This window comes from Cololabis saira, chromosome 10, assembly GCF_033807715.1.
Source record: "Cololabis saira isolate AMF1-May2022 chromosome 10, fColSai1.1, whole genome shotgun sequence".
Taxonomy (NCBI): Eukaryota; Metazoa; Chordata; class Actinopteri; order Beloniformes; family Belonidae; genus Cololabis; species Cololabis saira.
The window spans coordinates 2,123,531-2,149,016 of NC_084596.1; the positions used below are offsets into that span (position 1 = coordinate 2,123,531).

Consider the following 25,486-nt stretch of genomic DNA (forward strand, 5'->3'; position numbering starts at 1 on the left):
TGTCATGTCTTGTAGTATGCATCTGTGCTCCAAACGAGATGAGCGGATGGATCTCAAAGTTGGTCAGATAATAGGTAAGACATTGACGATGACTGACAGAGAAAACTGTACGTTCTTATCGAAGGGCGTCGCCGTTAGAGGTAGTAAAATTTCGGTGTCTCGCCATGAACATAAAAGTTGTTGTAACTTAAACATAATTGGTCAGAATCAACCCAAAATCAATACATGTAATCAGGCTTCCATTCTGAACAAGTGGATATGACAATCTTGGATGAACTCCATAGCGCCACCTTTTGGTCAGGTATACATTTTTCATCAAATTATGTGCTGTCATTGCTGTTTCGTTCATCCAATCTTAATGCAATCGACACATATGATTGTCAGTAGGTCCCTTGTTGACCGTGTCGCGTATCGTGGTCGTAATTTGAAAGGAATTGGCATTTTTATGTCACTCTGTATTTCTGGTAAAATATTAATTAAAAATCAGAGATTTTGTGTAAGGAAAATTAAATGGCAGTTTCAGATAGCTTACAACAGGACTAAAAAATCATACACTGGAACATATTGTTTTTGAAGAACTCCGTCACTCTAAAAATTAAAAAAATGAACTAATAACATAAAAAGCTATGTCTTTGTCACAAAATGTCAAAATTGACATCCGACTTCATAGATATGTTGTTTACTATAATGAGAAAATATCATGTGATTTCCATAAAAGTATGTGCAGGGCTCCAGACTGCGACCAAATGCTTGCATTTTGCGACCAAAATTTTAGTATGTGCGACTGAATTTCATGTCCACTCGCACACGTGCGACCAGTAAATTTGCCAGTGTTTTTTTTTTTTTTTTTTCTTTTACACGTTAAACGGGGTGCGTCAATGAACCCGCATATTTGCAGGCCAATGAGTGTGAAAGGGAATGAGTTGGGGGATCTATTTATTTATTTATTTTTATTTTTTTCGTTTAATTTCACCAGCTCAAAGCAGGTATTACGCCCGGACCACATTTAATGCGACACAACACGCTGCCGCCGCGGCGCGCACATGAAGTTAGAAGAAAGAGACGGCGGGTATGTTTGGTTTTAGTAACATCTTGCTCAGGCAATGAGTCTGCAATGGCCCAGACGGGAGACACATGTAGCTCAGTGCTTAACTTTTATTTTTAATCCACTCTACATTTTTCTGGTTGTTCTCTGATATGTTCCCCGCCTGAATTATGGTTCCGCCTTAAATCGACGCAGAGCCTACGGCGGCGGCTCTGCGTTGTTGTAACGCGGAACCATAAATCAGCCTTCACCCGGTAAAGAAAAAAAAAAAAAAGAAAATGTGCTCCAATACAGCAGGTCTCATAATTTTATTTTGAACACTGCCAAAACTCAAACTTAAAACGTAACTAGAACTTAAAATTTGCTTGACACAAATGAAAGTTAAATTTTAACACGTGGGAAAAACACCTAACCTTTTAAGTGATGTGTGTTATCAGGTGTAATGGCATTTCTAGGTTAGAAATAAGAACATTTCTTGGTAAGATCCTTAGTTATTTGAGTGAAGGCAGTGAATTTGGTCAACTGGTGTAGGTTCAGGGTTTTAGTAAAGACACAAGTAGGGAAATGTTATTGGCCAGTACCCCCAATATTTGTACATTTGTTAAGTACTGTGTTTAACAGTTACATTCATGGGTGAAAGGTTACTAAGCACTTTGTTACCAAGCACTTTTTTATCATGTGAATGTATGTTTTTTTATATACCGTATAATGACAGCAATGGTGCTGTCAGTTTACTTTATGTTGCGGCATCTTTAAAAGTGCACAATAAAATGTAAAACTGCATTTGAAACAGCACATTGTGGTAATTCATTAATCTATTACGAAATACGTATTACTAATACACTGAAATGTAGTAGAAATGTAAACATTTGGTTAGCGTGTCGATAAACGATGTGCGCTCCTAAAATTTCTGATTGTGCCCCTAAAAATTTTCAGTTAGGGGCTACTGTGCTCCTAGTGAAAAAAGTTAGTCTGGAGCCCTGATGTGTAATTCTGGATTTTTTATGAATATTTTTGTGTGATCAGGCTGTGTCTCAGTCAGATCCTGAGAGAGGAGAAGGGAGGGGCTGAGCTCCCGCAGGGGGACGGGGGCTGATCTTGGGGAGGGTGCCGATCGATGCGCCCGCCATCTTGGACAGGGCATCATTTGCTTAGTGCATAGTTTCTATGGACTGCAATCATCCATAACTCCCAGACTTTTTACCCGATTTTCACACAGTTTGGTTTGTTACAAACGGCAGAGATGTAGTTATGATACAGGATGCTGTCACACGTTAAAAATACGTACATTTATTCTGAAAGACTTTGTATTATGCTCTTTTACAAAGACATATGGTTTTTGTATAAATTGTATAAGGAAATAAGTTTGATTGTTTATTTGAATTTATTTTAAGAGGAGAGGGGTGTGTTGTTGTATTTATATATATTTATTTATTTATTTATTTAGTTGAGAGTGAGAGTGACCTCATGCAAATATCTGAGATTAATTCCAATATCTGCTCAACAAACCACTTGCTCAGAAGTTGTTGTCTGTGTTTTGAAATATGTATACACTGTTGACATCCCACTTGCATTGGTTGTCGCTGTCTTGCCTGTCTCACTCACTGGTTTTTTTTTGTTTGAGTCATTTTTCTTTCTTTTCTATTATTATCATAGCCTGTAATTCCTGTATATAATCGAATTGAATCAATGTATTTTACAATTAGCTGTGATGTACAATAATTGTCATTAAAACCGATAATATTCCTATTTGTTTTAATTGAAATGAGAGAAAAACATTTAATTTTATTAAAATAGAAAAATAATATTTATAGCTTATAGGCTATAAAAATAATGTTCATTAAAGCAGTATATAAATACCATGTTATAGCTATCTGTTTCTGGTTATTTTCATATAAAAGTACGTTTAATTAAATGTTTATAATTATTCACAAGTATGCAGTGTTATAACTACATCTCTGACGTTCACCCTGCCAACACAGGAAAGATGAAATCCCATGAAAATCTGCAGGGTCTGCTCGCCCCCACCCTTACAGAGTCCCCCCGTGTCATGTGGTTTCTGTGAGGCCGTTTAGATTTGTGCATTTTCTTTACGTCACCAAAATGCACACCACCCCTCGGTCTCCTCCGCTGCTGAAACCACGCCCACCACCAGCTCAGTCCGCTCCAGCTGCAGCAAGTGTTTAGCAGCCGTGGCTGCTGAACAGTGAGGGAGAGTTAAGATGAGGTTTTGCATGGACATTAACCCTTATAAAAGGATCAGATCCCACAGCACGGACCCGGTAACTGACAGGAGTCAGCGGTAAGTTCAGGTTTTTTTTATGTCATTTATATTTATATGATCTTTGCATGGGCTAAGTATTTAGCTTAGCTCCGGAGCCGCATACGGACCGGACCGTCGAGGAACTCCGGGCTCGGAGGTCCGAACCCGGGGGTCCGAACCCGGAGGTCCGAACCCGGGGGTCCGAACCCGGAGGTCCGAACCCGGGGGTCCGAACCCGGAGGTCCGAACCTGGGGGTCCGAACCCGGAGGTCCGAACCCGGAGGTCCGAACCCGGGGGCTCCGGGGGGCCGGTGTTGTGCCGGATTCAGCCCCCCTGCCGTGAAAAGCCCCCCCTCGTCATACTTTCCCACAATCACAGTCACAGATAACAAAAATCGGGTAAATGGTTATTGATGTCATTAATTAATAGCCTGCTTACTGTGTTGTCTTCCATAATATTTGTAAATATATACTTAGGAGTTTATATTCAATGATAAGTAGACCAAGAAAAAAAACAACACACTGACACTTCAATATATTTATGGGTGATTATTTAATTTTTTTTTTAGAGTTTTTCTGTCCCCAGGGTAGATTTTCAAGAAAAAAAATATTTTTAGAAAAAACTATTATTGCATTTGTTAAAGTTAGGTTGTAGTAGCTATGAAAAAAATAACTGTGTCTCAATGATGACATTTTAATACTTTTTCAGTGTGTTGAAAATTGAAATGTGCAAGAATTTCATTGTGTTGGGTTTGTCCCCAACCCAGACTTTTTGACCGCCCCTCTATAATAAAGCAATAAAAAGTGCTAAATTCATTAAAACTTTACTTTGCATTTCCTTGTAACAACTTAAAAAGGCCTTTTTCAAATTCATATAATTTATATTTGTTCAATTTGCAATTTATTTATAGTTAAATATCGCTGTCCCTCATACATCTGTCATTACCATCACACGCAACATTTTAGAGAGCAATAAAGTTTTTACAAACAGTTATTTACATTGTTGCATGCAAATTAGATGCTCCACAGGAACATTCCCAGACATGAGGCAGAAGCCTGATCTTTTGATGCTCACATATGTAAGTAATTTGATGTTTTATACATCCTAATCTGAGAGTAGGTTTATTAGGCGTCATTACCAAACAAGTCACTAGTTGAGTATTTTAATTCATTAATAGGAGATTTCCCTTTATTTACATATATTCAGTGTACAGTGTGCCTAGCTAACCAGTTAGCTTAGCTAATCAAAAAAATTTGCCAACATTTTCTGCAAAGAGGGAGAATTGTCATTACCATCACGTGTCATTACCATCACAAAAGTGACTGTGATGGTAATGACTATCAGTGATGGTAATGACAATTTATCTGTTAATCACCTTATAACTAGAATATATTAGCTTAATTTATCATGCACTACTTTACTATGATACATAATTGAACAGTGACAAACCATAATTTACATTATTTTTGTTTGAAGATGTCAACATGGCCCCAGCTAAACCAGCTTAACGGTCAAAGAAATACAGAGACAAAATCAAGGAAGATCCTGAGAAATATCAGCAATATCTTGAAAGAGAAGAAGAGATACAAAAAAAGAAAAGAGACAGGAAAATTGAAAGCCATCTCACAATTATCAAAGCGGGAACAAAGATGCAGGAGATGACAGTGGAAAGTTAATCAAAGAAACAGTAGGGCCAGTAATAATTCTGCAGTGTCTGTACAACCGCCTGGATGAGCCATCCAGTGTGATGTGGATCTACGAGCCAATAAGATTCGCCGCGTTTTCATTACGTAACCAAAATGCAAACCACGCCCACAACTATAAAACCGTGTAACTGCATGCGAGCGTCCGACTATCGTAGCACTGCGTGACATCAGACGCTCTCTGTCCATCTCCCTCCAGCAGCTGCCACTTAATTGAGGTTTTTGTAGTGAAATGAGGAGGTATCATTGAGATAACTTCTCATTTCAACTAACTGGATCAGCCGTTCCCCATCTGTGACCGTTTCCTACAGCGCTTTCAACCGGCTTTCAACGCGAGCGACAGGAAGAAAATAGAAGCAGGGCCAACAAATGTTCAGCTCAAAACGGCGCACTGCGTCGTGCTGCGTCGCTGCGTCCAGTTAGAACAGTCCAATAGAAAATAAAGACATGGAATTGATTTTGTCGCTGGCGCTCGCTCGCATCGCATAAAGCCTGAATTATGGTTCCGCGTTAAATCGACGCAGAGCCTACGGCGTAGGGTACGGCGTAGGGTACGGCGTAGGGTACGGCGTAGGGTACGGCGTAGGGTACGGCGTAGGGTACGGCGTAGTGTACGGCGTAGGGTATGGCGTAGCCTACGGTGCGCGTCGCCGCGTACCTTATGCCGTAGGCCAGGGGTGGGCAATCCTGGTCCTCGAGGGCCGGTGTCCTGCATGTTTTAGATGTTTCCCTGCTTTAACACACCTGATTCGAATTAATCAACGTCATCAGCTTGTCATCCAGGGCTGCACAATTCTGTTAATGACACGGTCACTGTCAACCACATGATGGATATACTATTTTTCTTTTTCTTTCTCTATGAAATACCTGAACTGAGCTTTTTATTTTTTTGCATGGACTCTTTGCATGGATTCTGCACGCATGTTTTTTATTCTTTAAGAGGCGAATATACTATTTTTCCCTCTTGCATGAGACAATTATCTGCCTTCCGATGGACTGTCTTTGTGTTGTGGACTAAATGTGCTGTATGGAAGCATAACCCCACTGCGTGGACTGCACTGACTTTATGTTTAGTTTTTTTTTTCTTCTACTCATCCTCTGGATGCTCTGAGGGATAACGGCGCTGCGTTTAGTTTTCTTTGTTACTTTTCCCCTGTAGGCTACCCTGTGTTAATTTATTTTTTCCTTCGCTGGACTTTGTTTGACTTGTTTTTCTGTTTTTCAGCTTTTGTTTTTGATGATGCGGTTAACTTGTGTGCATGTGGCTGTGTGCGCGCACCCGCGTGTGTAAGGGTGCCTGTGTGTGCCAGTCTGTTTGTATGTGGGTGTGTGTGTGCGTGCGACGGCCTGTATGTTAGTGGCGTGTGGTTGTGTGGATGTGGCTGTGTGTACTTTGTGTGCTCAGCTGTGCACATTGGCGTGAACAGTACGCCCGCACCTATATGTGATATGTGTCCCCCTGTTCGCACACTGCGCGGCACTACTGCTCGGGGAATGAATATTGTTTATATAGTACAAAAGCATGTTTTGATTGTTAAACAGAATGACTGAGATGCCAGAAATCATGTCCTCACACAGGGAAGTTGAGGAGGGAAATATGGAGGAAATAATGAACCAAAATGGTAGGAGTGAACACTTAGAAAATTTATACACCAAGTATGAAAACCTAAATTTCAAATGCTTTGACCCACATGAACACAAAACATATGAAATTGATAATGATTTAGATCCTGAAAATAATTTTTATAATAACTTAATTAATAACTGCCAGTACTACACTGATGAACAGTTCAAAGGATTACATACAGATGATAGTTTCACAGTAATACATTTCAATAGCAGAAGTCTCTACAAAAATTTCCAAAAAATAAGCGATTGTCTCAAAAGCTTCAAAAAAAAAATCAGTGTGGTTACCGTGTCTGAAACGTGGCTTGATGATGAAAAGAGCAGTGCTGTAGAACTGGAAGGATATGAACTATATACATCACACAGGACAAATAAAATAGGGGGGGGAGTTGCAATATATGCTGATAAAGCACTCAAATCAAATTTAGTAATAAAAACAAATATTGAAAATATCCTTGAGTCCATTACAATAGAAATACATGTTGAAAATGCAAAAAACATAATCATCACCTGTATATACAGAACGCCTGGAACATGTCTCGACACCTTTAACTCCAACATGGAGAACATGTTTGGCAACACAAAAAACAATAAAACCTACATAATCAATGGTGATTTTAACATTGACATCCTTAACCCACATGGGAATAATAAAACCAACCACTTTATCGACACCATGTTTACTAATAATCTATTCCCTGTCATTACAAAACCCAGCAGAATAACCATAGACACAGCAACACTCATTGATAACATATATACAAATGCTATAGAGAAACAAATAACATCTGGATTACTCATTAACGACATAACTGATCATCTCCCTGTCTTTGCTATATTGCCATATTACCTCAAAAATAAAAGTAAACAAACAAATCACTACTATGAAATAACACGACAAAAAACACCTGAGGCCATAAATGCTCTTAAAGCTGAGCTCCAGACACAGACTTGGAGTGAAGTCTACAACGCATCCAACCCAAATGAAGCCTATAATGCCTTCTTGGCTGTAGTAATTAATTCATATAATAAGCACTGCCCATTAAAAAAGACACTACATACAAACAAACAAAAACAGGAAAAGCCATGGATAACTCAAGGTTTAAATAATGCATGCAAAAAGAAGAATCTACTATACAAAAACTTCTTAAAGCATAGAACCAATGAAACAGAAACACGATATAAAAAATATAAGAACAAACTAACCAATATATTAAGAATAAGTAAGAAGGATTATTATCATAAACTATTGGAACAACAGAAAAACAACATTCAAGGTACCTGGAAATTACTAAACAGTCTAATTAAGAAAGGCACAGGAAAACTACAATACCCAACGTTTTTTAAAAAGGATAATACAATAAAGGAAAACACAAAAGAAATCGCAAATGAATTTAATAAATTCTTTGTGAATGTAGGACCAAATTTAGCAAAGGAGATTGAGGACCTGAGAGAAAATGACGGCCTAGATGAAGGTCTCATTGATCAGAATCCACACTCCATCTTCATTGCTAGTGTAAATGAACAAGAAATATCGAAAATTGTTAACAATCTGAAAAATAAAAAATCAACTGACAATACAAATATAGACATGACTTTAGTCAAAAATATAATTGATACTATTGTAAAACCTTTTACCCATATTTGCAACCAATCACTCTTAACAGGTATCTTTCCAAATGAAATGAAAATAGCTAAAATAGTACCAATATACAAAAGTGGAGACAAACAACTATACACAAACTATAGACCGATATCACTCTTATCACAATTCTCTAAAATTCTAGAAAAACTTTTTGTAGCAAGACTTGATAGCTTTATTGAAAAACACCAATTACTAAGTAATAACCAATATGGATTCAGAACCAACAGATCAACCTCAATGGCAGTTATAGAACTGGTAGAAAACATATCTAAAGCAATAGACAATAAACAATACACTGTGGGGGTCTTCATTGACCTAAAAAAAGCATTTGACACGATAGATCATAAAATACTATTAAAAAAATTATATCGATATGGAATCAGGGGTATTGCCCTCTCTTGGCTGGAAAGCTATCTAAATAAAAGAATGCAATTTGTTAGCCTAAACGGAGTCGAGTCGGAACCTTTACAAATAACTTTTGGAGTTCCTCAAGGCTCTGTACTAGGGCCAAAATTATTTATCCTATATATAAACGATATATGTAAAGCCCTACGAAAAATGCAGTGTGTCTTATTTGCAGACGACACAAGCCTGTACTTGTCTGGTACAGATCTGGAGCAGCTCCTGCATGCAGTACAGAAGGACCTCAACATAATGAATAAATGGTTTAAAATAAATAAGTTATCATTAAATATCAGTAAAACCAAATTCATTGTTTTTGGCAACAAAATGATAAATGTTCCAATAAACCTAATTATTAATAACATAAAACTAGAACAAACAAACACTACTACATTTTTAGGAATAACTATTGATGAAAAACTCATATGGAAGCCATATATTAATACCTTAAAAAGAAAATTATCTAAAACAATAGCTATATTATATAAAATGAAAGGTATTATAAATAAAAAATCATTACAAGTACTATACAGATCCCTACTTCTCCCATACCTGACTTATTGTGTGGAAGTGTGGGGGAATACGTACAAATCAATAATTCATCCCATTTATATTTTACAAAAAAAAGCAATTAGAATTGTAAACTTGGCTGATTATCTTGCACCAACAAACCCACTTTTCATTCATAATAATACACTTAAATTCCAAGACATAGTTAATCTGAACACCACTGTTATAATATACAAGGCTTACAACAATTTACTTCCGGGCTGCATGCAGGAACTGTTCAAACCAAGAGAGGGCAAACACGACCTCAGGGGAACAGCAATGTTTGACACAACAACAGTTAGAACAAATGCAAAGGGAAGATGTATATCTGTTTTAGGAGTAAAACTGTGGAACTCGTTAGAAAATGACCTTAAACTAGCAAATTCAATAAAAGCATACAAGATATTATTCAAAGCAAAGGTAATGGACACATATATAGAAACACAATAAACAAACAATGAAGAATGCACACATGCACGAGATAAAATGACAACTTAAATTTGTTTTGCCGGTTTCCTTAGCATCTTTCACTTTCTGTTTTCAGAGCTATCATTATTATTATTATCATATTATTGCTATTATTATTATTATTATTACTATTACTATTACTATTATCATCACCATCATTATTATTGTTATTATTATTATTATTATTATTATTATTATTACAACTATTATTATTATTATTATTATTACTATTATTATTATTCTGTGTAGACTTATGATACTTCATTTGTTTTTTTGTATATTTTATTCTGTTAAAAGGTGGGCAAGATAAGCTTTATGCTTCAAGCCCAGACCTTTTCGGTCAAATCACAATGTTGACCAGGGAAAAACCTGTGTTATCTTGTTTGTTGATTTTTCATTTTTGTTTGTGACTGACCGAAATAAATATTTACTACTTACTACTTACTTACTGTTCCAATGAAGCAGGGAAACATCTAAAACCTGCAGGACACCAGCCCTCCAGGACCAGGATTGCCCACCCCTGATGTAGGCTCTGCGTTGGTGTAACGCGGAACCATAAATCAGCCTTAACTCCGCCGGCTGGAGCTTCCACCATTTTTTCGTAGCGGTGTATCTCGTCATTCAGGCAGCCAATCAGCACAGTGCCTCATTATCATAGCCCCGCCCACTCAGAATCCCACATAGAAAATTAGGTTAGAAACGGTAAAGATAAAGACATGGCCCAGAGGCTGAATTTCCAATTTATTTAGAAAAAAACAATCAAAAGCTTGTTTTTAAGACATTTAAGGCCTGTTTAAAAAATACATTAAATGCCATAATAGATCCCCTTTAATATGGGTCACGCCACTGTTGCTGTGCATGAATTAAAATGCTACACACTAATTTGAGAGTGCTGAAATCTTTATTTTCTATTTTATCATTTTTGGATTGACACCCATCATATGGGAAATTTGAGTTGAGCATGCCAATTCTCTTGTTTGATCCTTTTTTATGTCAGAATCGAACCAGCCGGCCCGAAGAAGATATTATTACATAAGCAATGCTGTGGTAGTTCACCAAATAATTATTTTAGTGGAAGGTTAAGTGTTCAAAAGGTGTTGTTTTTAAAAAGTAGTGTTTTCTTTATCTTTGTTGTCAAAAAAACAACAAAAAAAACACCAGTGTTAATTTTTATGTCATTACCAAAACATGTTGTCATTACCGGAATACATTGTCATTACCGTCACAATACACTTTTTGACAGAAAATGTTGCTTTTTTGTTAACTTGGGTTTTACCTCAATCATTGTGGTAATGTTTAATTGTCTACATTTGCATTTTCTGAAAAAATATGCATTGCAATTCAAATATTCTCATTAGTATGCAATATTTCATTGTTGTGACGAGGCAATATATTAAAAAGTTAGAGAGAACATGGTGTTAAAATGTATTTTAAATGTACTTACAAATATTTAGAACATGATTCTTAAAGAGCATTTTTTGTACTTACTGGAATGATTGTGAAAACTTTGCTTGTCAAATCATTTTGTTTTAAAATCAGTGTTTTGTTTTTGTGATGGTAATGACATTTTACTGTGACAACTTTGAAAAAAGCATCATAATATCAAAATGATCATGAAGTACAATCAAAGCTATGCTAAGATCTTTGTTCCAGACCAATTGATAAACCTTTTGAAATAGAAAAAACAGAGATTAAAGAACTTTTTTTTTTCAAAATTCCAAAAGTCAAAAGTGCCCCGTATTGAATAATCACCCTTATATATACACACTCACATGAACACATACTTAGGAGTTTATATTATATGTATTTACAAATGTTATGGTTGGTTTGCGCGCGCAGCTCCCGCGGGGGGAGGGGCTGATGTTCAGCGCGGCCGCCATCTTGGTCGAGGCGCCACATTGACTGCCTGAGAACATCGGGCGAGGCCGCCATCTTGGATCGGTATCACTTTCACTCTAGTGCGTTCACTTCTATTGTGGAAGGAGGTGTCTGCATAAGTAAAATAACTATAACTTGCTTAATTTTCAACCGATTTTCACGCGGTTTGCTTTGTTACAAACGGCAGACATGTAGCTATGATACAGGATGCTTGATGTACGTTAAATATGCAAGCTTTCATGCTAAAATACGTTCTGCAGGTAGTCACACTTCAGGTATACACACACACACACATATATATATATATATATATATATATATATATATATATATATATATATATATATATATATATATATATACATGCACACACACACACACACACACACACACAATATACACAATACAAAATACAGTATAGCATATTAATGAATGTATTAATATATTTGAATAACAGACATAACAAACTTTAAAACAAAAAACATAACGGAAAAAAAAGAAAAATTTGGAAGGAGTGTGTGTGTGTGAGGAATTGTATATTAGTGTTATAAATGAAATTATATAATAATGCAATCGCTATGATATATAATTTTACAATATAATACAGTCAAAAATATATGAAATGAAGCAACATACAATATAATAATACAATATACTATATTACTGGGTACGCTAATATGATATAACAACATGTAATATAATATGGTATAATAGATTAATATAATATCATACATTCTGGACCATCAGAATCAGAATCAGCTTTATTGGCCAGGTTCGAACATTGTCCAACAAGGAATTTGATTCGGTTATTTCGCTCTTTGGTAGTAAAAAAAATAAACAATAAACAAATAAACAATAAACAAATGTGGTATTACTATCTACAGTATAAACATTTTAACATTTTAAGGTGCAGCAGTTTGACGTAGTGATAAAAAGAAGGATAGTTCTGAATAAAAATAAGAATAAGTATAGTATAACCTATATACAATTTTAACAGACAAATTATACAAAAAATACAAAAAATTATACAAAAGGAAGTACAAGAGTGAGAGGTGCAGCAGAGTGAGGCAGACATGATTATTAAAGAGGGTGCTGGATGATTTTCATGAGATACAGCTGTACTGTATGATCGTCGTTCATTTGAGTGATCTGATTTTAACTACTATCCTCTCATCTGTACCGCCATGATTTTCTTTGTATGTGTGTCTCTTTCTTTCTTTCTTTCTTTCTTTCTTTCTTTCTTTCTTTCTTTCTTTCTTTCTTTCTTTCTTTCTTTCTTTCTTTCTTTCTTTCTTTCTTTCTTTCTTTCTTTCTTTCTTTCTTTCTTTCTTTCTTTCTTTCTTTCTTCTTCTGACGAAAGGAGGTCCTTTTTTCCCCCTAAACGGCCCAAAAAGTCACCAAATCTTGCACACAAGCCAGGCATGGCGAAAAATGTGATATTTAAGGGTTTTCATTAATGGGCGTGGCCTAACGGCTCAACAGCGCCCCCTAGAAAACTTTGTGCCTCAAGCCCCACAATACGGTTTTACATACATGAACGAAAATCACTACACACCTGTATCATATCGCAACTAAAAGAAAAGTCTCTTGGCGCCATGGCCCAAACCCAACAGGAAGTCGGCCATTTTGAACATTCTGAATTAATCGCGTAATTTTGGAGCAATTTATGCCATTCCTTCGGCAATTAATACGGCCCGAACCGTAACGTGCACCCAGGTGTGTTATACATCAAAATGTGCGTCTCCATCCTGTGACTACACGCATTACTTTTCTCTTTCAAATGTGTTACCGTGGCGACGCTAGACGCCAAAACGTGCACCCCCCTTCATCTGATTGGTCCATATTTGATAGTTCTCCAAAAGTCACCAAATTTTGCATACAAGTTAGGCCTGGTGATAAATTTGATATTTCATGGTTTGCATTAATGGGCGTGGCCTAACGGCTCAACAGCGCCCCCTAGAATACCTTTTTCTGCCATAACTTTTGAATGGTTTGACATAGAGTCGTGGGTGGTGTCATCAGACTCGGTATTGAGTCCTTGACCTTCATTGGCCTGAATTAGCCCCGCCCCTTCTTCTGATTGGTTGTCCCTCTTTTCTGCTATAACTTTTGAATGGTTTGACATAGAGAGTCGTGGGTGGTGTCATTTCTGATATGCTTATGGGGGGCGGTGGCCGTGAGTGCGAGGGCCCGTTCATCGCTGCTTGCAGCTTTAATTCAGAATTATGTCCTTCACGGCACCTCATAAATATGGTTGTCTTTTACTCTGCTGCTTTAATTTGCAATATAAAACCATCAGGCCAACCTGTTACATAATCATATGTGATGAATGTCAGATAGTCGTGTTCAGCCTATAAATAGCTTTGTTGATCATGTGGACACGTTATGGCTCTGAGCGTAGTGTCCTTGGGCAAGACACTTGACCCACCTTGCCTCGTGAATGTGTATGAATGTTTGGTGGTGGTCGGAGGGGCCGTTTGGTCGATATTGCAGCCACGCTTCCGTCAGTCTGCAGGGCAGCTGTGGCTACAAACGTAGCTACCACCACCGGTGAGAATGTGTATGAATGAATAATGATCTCTGTAAAGCTCTGGGTGCCTTGAAGGGCGCTATATAAAACAAAGTCATTATTATTATGAGCGCATGAGTGTTATAGTTCACTATGTTTGCTTCATTGGGCAGCAATGTGTGTGTGTGGTTATGTTTTTGTGATGTTTTTTTTAGGACACGCATAAAGTGTGGTGGTTGTTTTATTAATTATTATTATATATTATTATACTTATTGTATATTATTGATTTTAGAGCATGTCATATGTTTGTGGAAGTGTAACGTCCAGATTTGTTGAAAATAAATTTGGCACACCCAGTCTTTCCTGGTGCACAGCCAATGTCTCTTTTCTGGCTATATGCCACTGATCTGGACCAGCGGCTTCAAATGCTATCAGTCCACTGAATAGGAATGTATCATGTGTAATCAGAGCCTTGAATGGTGTGAGTAGATACTGTCTACCCGGTAGATTTTTGTCATTATTCTTTGGGTTGATAATGGCTTTCCCAGCTACTGCTATTGAAAACGAAACTAGATGTTTTGTCACTAAAACCTAACCCTAACCCTCACCCTAAACCTAACCTTAACCCCAAATTCTAACCACATATAGAAAGCCATTATCATTATTCATATCATTATGTGTGTGTGTGTGTGTGTGTGTGTGTGGGCTCTGAAAGTCGGATCCCGTCGCCTCCCGATACTCCCTCATTGTTCAGTCCGAACGGCGTGGCTCCCAGGAGTTCCAACGGAGCGATAGCAGCAGTCTTGGCTTTCCTGCTGGGATCCATGGCCACCTGTCAAGAGCCAGACTGTAAATCCCCGGAACTAAAACACTGGACTCTATCTTCTCTACTTCGGCCGGGGCTGCATTTACAAAATGTGAGCCTCTGTCTGGACTAATTAGGGCCCAAGCACTTACAGTACGAAGGCCCTATTGTATCTGTAGGATTTTTTTTTTTCCTCGTTTTCCTTCCGACAAAATTAGGTCCTTTTTTCCCCCTAAACGTGCCCCAAAAGTCACCAAATTTTGCACCAAACCAAGCCTGGTGAAAAATTTTATATTAAATGGTTTGAAATAATGGGCGTGGCCCAACAGCGCCCCCTAGAAAAATTTGTGCCTCAAGCCCCACGATACGGTTTGACGTACATGCACGAAAATCGGCAATATTTGAGAGTCCCTATTTTCTGCCATAACTTTTGAATGGTTTGACATGAATGGTGGTGTCATCGGACTCGGTTTTGAGTACTTGACCGTCATTGGCATGAATTAGCCCCGCCCCTTTTTCTGATTGGTTGATATTTTAGTTAGATAGTTCCAATTTTCTGCAATAACTTTTGAATGGTTTGACATAAAGACTCGTTGGTGGTGTCATCTTTCTGCCATAACTTTTTTTTATCCCCGATTTTCCCCGACTTCCCCATTTTTTTCATCCTACCTAAGTAACAGTCCTGGGCATTGCCATCCTCTACCAACCCAGGGAGGGCCTGCACTGAGCTCAGGTCTCCTCCTTAACCTGAAGAGTGAGCAGGCCGCATCTTTTCACCATCTTTCACAAAGGATCACGTTATTCCGGCTGGATCCTCCCCCACCCCATCTGTTCCCCGGTTGGCCAGAGGGGGCAGTATAGCCCAGGACTGTTGCATGTTTTTGTGAGGGAAGCTCACATTGCTACCGAGGGGAACACGGGGAGAACATGCAAACTCCACACAGAAAGGCCCTTTCTCCAACCCCACCCAGGGTGTGGCCCACAGCGTCCCCGGCGGGAATCGAACCCAGGACCTTCTTGCTGTGAGACGGCTGCACTACCTACCTACCACCGTGCCCCCTGCCATAACTTTTGAATGCCACGTCGGCGGCGGGGACGTACCCCCTGCCCCGACCCATGCCTCTTCCAAGTTGCCTTTGGCAGAGAAATATAGTCGTTTTGGCCGAGTGGTCAGACCTCCTAAGAGAGGTTATTGACACTTGGTGTAGTATTGTTTGGGGGGAGGGTTGTACTGTACGTAATGTCTATTCTGAGCGTTCAGGGGGGGGGGGGGGGCTGTGTGGTGGAGTTCTCACCTCAGAATGGACACTGGGCGTGGTAATGGGAGGAGTTACAAGGGGATAGAAGGAAGAGCTGTTACAGTTGTGTTGATGGATTTGTAAGGAAGTAAAGTTCACTGAGACTCCCTGCTCGTCTCATTTTACTCACTTCCATAGTATATTGTATTTACTGGTTAAATTAAAATATGCAAGACTTAAAACAAAGATGCCTGGACTTTGTAAGAAAATGTTGCACTAAATGTATATAATTTAGTTTGAGTATTAAAATCATCCATAAAATTTTATTGAAGGAAAAAAAATGCAGATTAAATCGCAATATTGGGGGAAAAAAATCGGAATTAGATTATTTTATCATTCAGCCCTAACACAAACACACTAAAAATTGATACACATATATAAATATTGATAGCATATGTTTATGTTATGTCAAGGTAATGTCGATTTTGATATATTCATCTTTCAGGAAGAAACTGCCTCGATTTGAAAAACTTCACCTTACTGAGGAATCACGTGCAAAAAACCATCTAGCACCATCCTTGACAACCAGGTCTGCCTCACTCAGCTGCACCCCTCACTGTGTATTTCTTTGTATAATTTGTATAATCTTTTTGTATTTTTTTGTATAATTGCCCTGTAAAATTGTAAATAGGTTATGTTTATTTTTTATTCAAAACTGTCCCTTTTTCTTTTCTTTTCTTTTTCTCTCTCTACCTCAAACTGCTGCACCTTAAATGTTTATAGTGTTTATTCTGTATCATAGAAATTCCACATTTGTTTTATTGTTTATTCTATTTTATCACCAAAGAGCGAAATTACCGGAGTCAAATTCCTTGTTGGACAATGCCAATAAAGATGATTCCGCTTCTGATTCTGATTCTGATTCTGAACACGTCAGCCACGATGGGGGACACACCATCAGAATGCAACATGGGCGACCGCCTGAGATGTTGCATTTGTTCTAAAGTTCTACCTCCATGCTGCGACTTCGATAATATACATAAAATGACTTTTCATAGTCAGTACGTATATGCGTTCAATGGAGGTGAATACTTCAGAGAAGTTGGCCACCATAATATGTACAAGTGTCAATACTGCTTTCTAAAGGAAGTCAGGCATCAACAGGAAATGAGAGATGAAGAGAGGAAAAGAGAAGAGGAGAGAAGAGGAAATGAGAAGAGAAGAAGAGCAAAAGAGGAGATGTAGCAGTAGGTCAGCGGAGGGACCAATCAGAGGAACACAGGAACTCTGATTAACAGCAGTTGGACGCAGGGTGTCACTCTCTCTCTGTCCTTTGTGTGAGTTGGCTGTGTTCTTGACTCTCTGCCCCGCGGTAAGGAACATTTAGGGGTTTTTAGCATTGGTTGATTTTATGTCTAGTAGTTTTATTGTTAGGGTAATGTAGGGGTGCATGTATATGCACCCTGAGGTATTTGTATTTTAATGATTTTAATTGTGGGTCTCTCTGTTTGTAGGACTGAAACTTTCACTGTTTTAAAATGTAGAGGTGTGTAAAAGATGATTTAAACCTCACAACACGTCCTACAAACAACATTTTAACAGTGCTTTCTTTTACTTTTAGGCATAGCACTGACTGCCGTTTATTTTAGTTTGGTATTTTAAGTTTTAGTTATTTCAGTTTTAACATTCTGTCTTCTCCTGTTTTCTAGTGTTGCGTCTCTCTCTGTCCTTTGTGTGAGTTGGCTGTGTTCTTGACTCTCTGCCCCGTGGACTGAAACTTTCACTGTTTTAAAATGTAGAGTGTTGCGGTTGGCCGTGTCCTCCATTCACCGTGTGGTCGAGGCGCTGGGAGTTCACTTAGATGGTGATATGGTTTGTGGTGGCACTTTGATTTAGTGTGGTGTTTTCTTTTGATGTGTGTTTAGGTTTATACTTATTTTCTTTGATATTTCTGATATTTACTTTACTCCCAGTGTCCTAGGCAGTGAGTGGTTGGCTCCCCAGCCGTGATATGTCTGTTTATCTTCTTTTCCTTCATTGACTGTGGTATTTTAGAGTTTTATCCATTGTAAAATAAATGGCAGATTGACCCACGCTGACCGTCTTGGCCTCTTTAATGGAAGCCCCTGTGTATCAGCACATCCGCAAGGTTACAGAGAGAAGATGAAAGAAAAAGAGAAGAGCTTAATCAAAGATTACAAGAATCTAAGAACAAAGCTGAAAAGCAGCACGAAAAACAAGTTACACACACCATTTTACAGAAGTCGCAGAAAAAAGTTCTGAAAGGACATTTGGATGAATTAGAGGCCGACTACGAGTCAGATAATAGCAGTGAGGATTTTTTAGCAATCCTCTCTTTGAAATGTGACATTGAGGTTTCAGATCTGAGTCTCACTGAATTGACAGCTGATCAGCTGGGGAAGATCCTTCCAGTTCTGGACAAACTGCTCTTCAGTGAATGGATTATTGATCCACCATCACTCAGCACTCTGCAGCACACCCAGGTCTACGTCACCGAACTGAGCGCTCTGTCTCTGGAAACTTCTGAGGGAGTTTTCTTACAAGCCATCTCTGACCATGTGCACTTCCTGGTGGGGTCTATTGACAAATCAGCATTTAATTATTTTGAAAGTTTGACACTGACTCAAGCACTATATCTCACCTTGATACACTTCTTGGATGAGACTGGAAGGTATAATGCTGATGCCGTCCTCATCGCTAAACAATGGATGGGAGATGAGCTCTCCACTGAGAAAATCTTTTGTTGTTGAATTCTTGAGCGTCCTCACATCGTCACTGCAGAGTGCAATTGAACGGAGCTCTGTGTTTATTACAAAGATGGAAGTAGAATGCTTGAAACTTCTTTTATCAGCGCTCACAGATTCAATCCAAACCCACTCCGAAACCACAAAAATGATCCTAACACTTGTAGAAAAAAACCAATGGTCTCCAACTGAAGCACTTAATCTGCTCAAAGAACTGTCACAGAAATGTGCACAAGGCGATTCAGTGGTTAAAGTCTTGACATTGGTACAAGTGAATGACATATCTCCAGACTGGACAGATGAACGCGGGCAGTCTCTCACACAAGCCCTTGGTAATATGGACATCCATTCCCAGGATTTCCAAAAGATTATCAGAAGGAATGATGAGCACAGTCTACTTTCACCTGTGGCAGAGTTAAAAATGTCACAGCATTTGGATGATGATGAAATTTGTTTCATTAAAAACATCACCGCTGGTGTTATAAAAAAAATAGAAAATGTACCAACACATTCTCCATCTTCAAGATATTCATATGCATTAATTTGCCCTCTAGTGGACACATTAATTACTGCATTTAAGGCTGCGTCCCAATACTCCCCCTCGCCCTCGTTTTCTTCACTAACCCTAACTTTTGCGCGTTCCCGTGAAGGTAGTGGTGTCCCAATTCCTCTTTTCACCAAGGGGGAGGGGGCATAACGAGGGCTAGGGGCTGAGAACAGCCCCTTCAAATCGAGGGATTTCAGATGCTGACTTCGCGAGCGAGGGGGTATGAGCCGTAGGCTCTGCGTCGATTTGACTCGCCGACCGAAGGCAAACAGGCAGACTTGTCTCAGAGAAATAGTGAGAAATAATCCTGTGACTCGTCAGATTTGTTTTGGATGTTTCTGATATAATAGTTTTCAGAAACCACAAAGTAATCCAGCTGTTATCTGGGTAATTTACACACTTTCAGATAAAGTTGCCGATCATCACGGCAGAATAAAGGGATTTATGGTTCCGCGTTACACCAACGCAGAGCCTACGGCGGACGTTACGTACCCTACACCGTAAGGTCTGCGTCGATGTACGCGGCGACGCGCGCCGCACGCCGTACTCTACGCCGTAGGCTCTGCGTCGATTTAACGCGGACCCAAGCTCCGGAGCAGGCAGGCAGAAATCTCTAAATTTCGGAGCAAATTTCTTAACAGGCGTAGCTACAACTGTTAGATTTCATCTATTAAACCAACATCTTCCTAAATGATTTATTTCAGCCGGCATAATTCTCAACAGAGCTGCGTCCCAGAGAGAGTTTCTCTCCCGGGGCTGACGGAGCAGCCTGACCCGGGTGACACGTCTGTTTTCGGGCTGTGAGCTGCTGCTGCTCCCCGGGGGCGGTGGCTCTTCTCATCTCCGAAAACATCGGGTCAAATTTCTTAACAGGCGTTATTTGGATAAACTGAGCCCAGGTTTCGGATCTTAAGGTTACCTTTATACCTGGAAAAAATATTAAAACTTAATAAAGTGCCATATTAACAGAGCTACAGCTGAAGTTAAAACAGCTTTTATCTCTCTGCTTCCTGATCAGGTTAGGGATGAAAACGAGGGGGAGTAGGAGAAATGGGACAGGCACCTGGGCCAAGTGCCCTAGATCTCAAGTGCCCTAGATCTTAAGTGCCCTAAAATCTCCCCCTTCTTTTTTAGGGCTTAGGGAAGAAAAGAAGTGCGAGTGAAGGAGAATTGGGATTGGCCCTAAATACATTTATGTTCCCTCTAGTGGACACATAAATTACTGCATCAAAATGCATTTATTTTTCCTCTAGTGGTCACATAAATTACTGCATTTAAATGCATTTATTTGCCCTCTCGTGGACATAATAATTACTGCATTTAAATGACGTTATTTTGCCTCTAGTGGACACATAAATTACTGAATTAAAATTACTTATTTGCCCTATAGTGGACATATAAATTACTGCATTTAAATGCATTTATTTGCCCTCTAGTGGACATATAAGTTACTGCATTTAAATGCATTTTTTTGCCCTCTCGTGGACATAATAATTACTGCATTAAAATTACTTATTTGCCCTGTAGTGGACATATAAGTTACTACAATTAAATGCATTTATTTGCCCTCTAGTGGACATAAAAATACTGCATTTAAACACATGTATTTGCCCTCTAGTAGACACATAAATCACTGCATTTAAATGCATTTATTTGCCCTCTAGTGGACACATAAATTACTGCATTTAAATACATGTATTTGCCCTCTAATGGACACATAAATTACTGCATTTAAATGACTTTATTTTGCCTCTAGTGGATATATAAGTTACTGCATTTAAATGCATTTATTTGCCCTCTAGTGGACACATGAATTACTGCATTTAAATATATTTATGTTCCCTCTAGTGGACATACAAGTTACTGCATTTAAATGCATTTATTTGCCCTCTAGTGGACATATAAATTACTGCATTAGAATTACTTATTTTCCCTCTAGTACAGTGGTCCCCAACCTTTTCTGAACCGCGGACCGGTTTAATGTCTGACAATATTTTCACGGCCCAATCTAAAGGTGTAATTGATAAAAACGAAATATGACAAGATCGGCATTAAAAACTGTGATATTTTCTCTATAGTAATAATAATAATGAATAATAATAAAACATAATTTTCGAAAAAATAGAATAAAATAATGGAAATTGTAAATTACCTTTAATATGAGTATTTCTATAAATGTGTTTTTATGTCTCATTAACGTTATTTAAAGCCAGGCTTTTATTTTATTTATTAAGGAGACCGATATTTAGTGCTTTTATTTTGAAGGCGCCTCGTCGAGACATTGTAAACATCCAGCGCTTCAGACTTTAATGGTAAAAGTTTTAAGGCAGTAAAAAGTGTATCTGCAAGACTAAACTAGTGTCGGGAATGCTAAAGTGGAGCCTAACTGACACAAAAAGCACCTGCTGATCAGGATTTGTTTTCTTTGCAAATGTTATCCCGTATTTATGTACATATTGAGTTTGGCTGTCATGGTTATTCATGTATTGTGGTTAACGGTAGGCCTGATTTATGGTACCGTGTTAAATCGACGGCGTAGCCTACGCCGTAGGCTCTGCGTAGTTGTAACGCGGAACCATAAATCAGCCTGTAGCTGTTATTACCGAGCGAGCGAGCAGCAGCTGTGTCGGTCTGTATTTAAGTTAAATGAAACTTATATGAATGTAGAAAGACTGACTCTATTTTATTCCTTTATAGCTCTTACGGTGTGTTTGCAGTGTATTTATTGTACGGTACATCCAAGGAATAAAAACATCGTGAACCATCAGTTTGAGAGTCATCCATCATCAGGGGATGCTACAGAAATTATTTTTTCTCTCTGTGCGGCCCGGTACCAGATGACCCAAGGCCCGGTACCGGGCCGGGTTCCGGGGGTTGGGGACCACTGCTCTAGAGGACACATGAATTACTGAATTTAAATGCATTTATTTGCCTTCTAGTGCCGTGATTCCCAACCCCCCGGTCCCCGGACCGGTACCGGGCCGCAGAGCTGTTACTACTGGGCCGTGAAATGGCTTGTGCTCCGATCATAATTAGGGCAGCAACGATTCGTCGACGTTGTCGACAAAAAGCGATAATCAAAATTGTCGGCAATTGTCACCAGACGTTTTTTTTCCCAATGGAGTGAGGCATCTCACTTCACTTCACCTCATTCAATCTCTGCCGACAGCCGCGCAGCACGACGTCTCAGCGCAGCCTTTTTTTTTTTTTTTTTTTTTTTGCGTCTCAGCGCAGCTGCGGGTAACAAAACTTCAAAAGTTCGGGAGCATTTTAGCCTGGATACGGCGTGTAAAAAGAAGACTTGCAAGGTTTGCAAAGGAGACCTTGCTTATCACGGGAGCACGTTGGTAATGCACGAGCATTTGAAGAGACTCGCCTTGGTAAGTTATTAAGCATATTTTTGCTTTAAAAGAGAGCTTTAACGTTATGCCTGACTGTGCCTGACAAAAGTATTTTAAATTAAATGCATGCAGAGCGATGAAGAGCCACCATTGACCCCTTTCTGCAAAAGAAGCAGACGTGTTCCTGCAACAGGCGACTGCGCTCACTGATCAATACTGCATGTTGATCTGTGATACGAGCAGCTCTCCATGGTTGATGCTGACGGGTTTCAACAAATGATACCAGTTCAACCCAGAGAACGTCCTGCCATCCAGAACCCATTTACCCACTTGATGGAGAAAAAATACGAGACGTTTTATTTTATTTTATCATTTATCTTTTATATAACACATTTGCCTGTCCTTAAAAAATGAAAAATAATGGACAGAGGTTTATTTATTTATGGATTTATGTCTGACTGATCACTGTGCCTGTCCTTGGTTTTTTTATTTACTTTTTGTATGAACAGCAGCAAAGTTGAATAAAATATCTATCTTTCATTGAAGTACCATCTTTCTCGTGTTTATTATCATTTGCCACATAATTAAAGTAAATTTAAGAAAACAATTTTTGCATTTTTTTTTCATATAATTTCATCCAAAACTTGTATAAATCGAAATGTGTTTCTTTGAGTGGCAGCCCTGTCATGGCTTGGCGGACAATAAGTTCTGGTACCCGACCGGACTGAACAGCGCCATGCACAGGTGCTATGCAGGTTAGGTTCAGTCTGCTGCAGAGATGAGCGGACCTCAGCAAACCTCCATGAGCCGTTTCTTTACTGGTTGTTCGAGTAAAAGAAATAGTGATGAACAAGTGGAAAATCCTACCAAAAAGAAAAGCAAAAGCTTTAATCGCAAGTACGACATTATGTATATAAAATACGGATTTGTTGCAACGGGCGATTTGGAGGCGCCAAACCCACTATGTATTTTATGTGGAGAAACGCTCGCCAACGAAGCAATGAACCCATCCAAGCTCCAAAGACACTTAAATACAAAACATCCTTCTCTCAAAGACAAACCAGTGGATTTTTTCGAAAGGAAAAAATGGGAGTTAGATTTGCAGAAGCAAGTTTTAAAGGCCACAACATCAGCTAACGTCGCTGCAACGAGGGCTTCATATCTCGTTGCTCACCGGATTGCAAAAGTTAAAAAGCCCTTTACAATTGGAGAGGAGCTAATACTGCCCGCTGCAAAAGACATCTGCCTCGAACTTTTGGGGGAAAAAGCAGCTGGCATAGTGGGAAAGGTTCCACTTTCCAACAATACTGTTGCCAGGAGAATTGATGATATTGCCGAGGATATTGAGGGACAATTGCTGGACAGAATAAAAGCATTTCCGTGGTATGCAATAGCCTACAAGTGGACGAATCTACTGATGTGGAAAATAAAGCAATGATGTTAGTGTACGTCCGATATGTGTATCAAGATGAGGTGCATGAAGATTTACTCTGTTGTCTTTCACTTCCGAGCTCAATCACCGGCTCCGAGTGTTGAAAAAATACGCTGCAGGCAAACTGGATTGGGCGTTTTGTGTCGGGGTCTGTACTGACGGGGCTGCCGCGATGACTGGCCGGTTGTCCGGGTTCACTGCCAAGCTGAAAGAAGTGGCGCCGGAATGTGAGTCGACTCACTGCATGATTCACCGTGAGATGCTGGCAAGTAAGAAAATGTCCCCTGAACTCCACACAGTCCTGAACAACACAATACGGGTCATTAACTACATCAAAGCCCATGCCCTGAATTCGCGGATGTTTGAACTATTGTGCGAGGACATGGATGCCGATTACAAGCGCCTTCTTCTACATACAGAGGTTAGGTGGCTGTCGAAAGGAAAAGCCTTAACCAGAGTGTTCGAGTTAAGGGAGCAGTTACAGTAATTCCTTTATGACCAACAATATTACGGAGATGGAAAAATGCTATTTTACAAACCTCATTAATATATGGTTAAACGACAAATCCTGATCGAAAACAACACCAAGGTTTCTCACAGTTGCACTGGAAGCCATCGCAACACCATCTAATCCCTTCCTAAGATGCTCTGGACCAAGAATGATAACCTCTGTTTTATCTGAATTTAGAAGCAGGAAATTTCTGGACATCCAGTCCTTGATGTCCCTAAGACATGCCTGAAGTTTAACTAACGGTTCTGTCTCATCCGGCTTCATAGACAAGTAGAGCTGCGTATCATCAGCATAGCAATGAAAGTGTATGCCGTGATTCTGGATTATACTTCCCAACGGCTGCATGTATAAACTGAACAAGATTGGCCCTAGCACTGAACCCTGCGGAACACCATAACAGACCCTTGACTGTTCTGAAGAAACCTCATGTACATGAACAAACTGGAACCTGTCAGATAGATATGATTTAAACCAACGTAGAGCTGTCCCTTTAATCCCAAAAACATGCTCTAACCTGTGCAGTAAAATGCCATGATCTATAGTGTCAAAAGCAGCACTGAGGTCCAGTAGAACCAGTATGGACACTAATCCCTTATCTGAGGTCCAGTAGAACCAGTATGGACACTAATCCCTTATCAGAGGTCCAGTAGAACCAGTATGGACACTAATCCCTTATCTGAGGTCCAGTAGAACCAGTATGAGGTCCAGTAGAACCAGTATGGACACTAATCCCTGATCTGAGGTCCAGTAGAACCAG

At 39.2% G+C, this 25,486-nt stretch overlaps 1 long non-coding RNA gene across 1 annotated transcript in view; it reads left to right on the plus strand.

Moving 5' to 3' along the window:
- LOC133452310 (uncharacterized) overlaps window positions 1-18,227 on the plus strand; it is a 56,316-nt gene extending 38,089 nt beyond the window's left edge. The window contains exons 3-4 of the long non-coding RNA XR_009783246.1: window positions 16,639-16,722; window positions 16,917-18,227. This is a non-coding gene — a long non-coding RNA (uncharacterized LOC133452310). The remainder of the gene's footprint in view (window positions 1-16,638; window positions 16,723-16,916) is intronic.
- The last annotated feature ends 7,259 nt before the right edge of the window (window positions 18,228-25,486 follow it).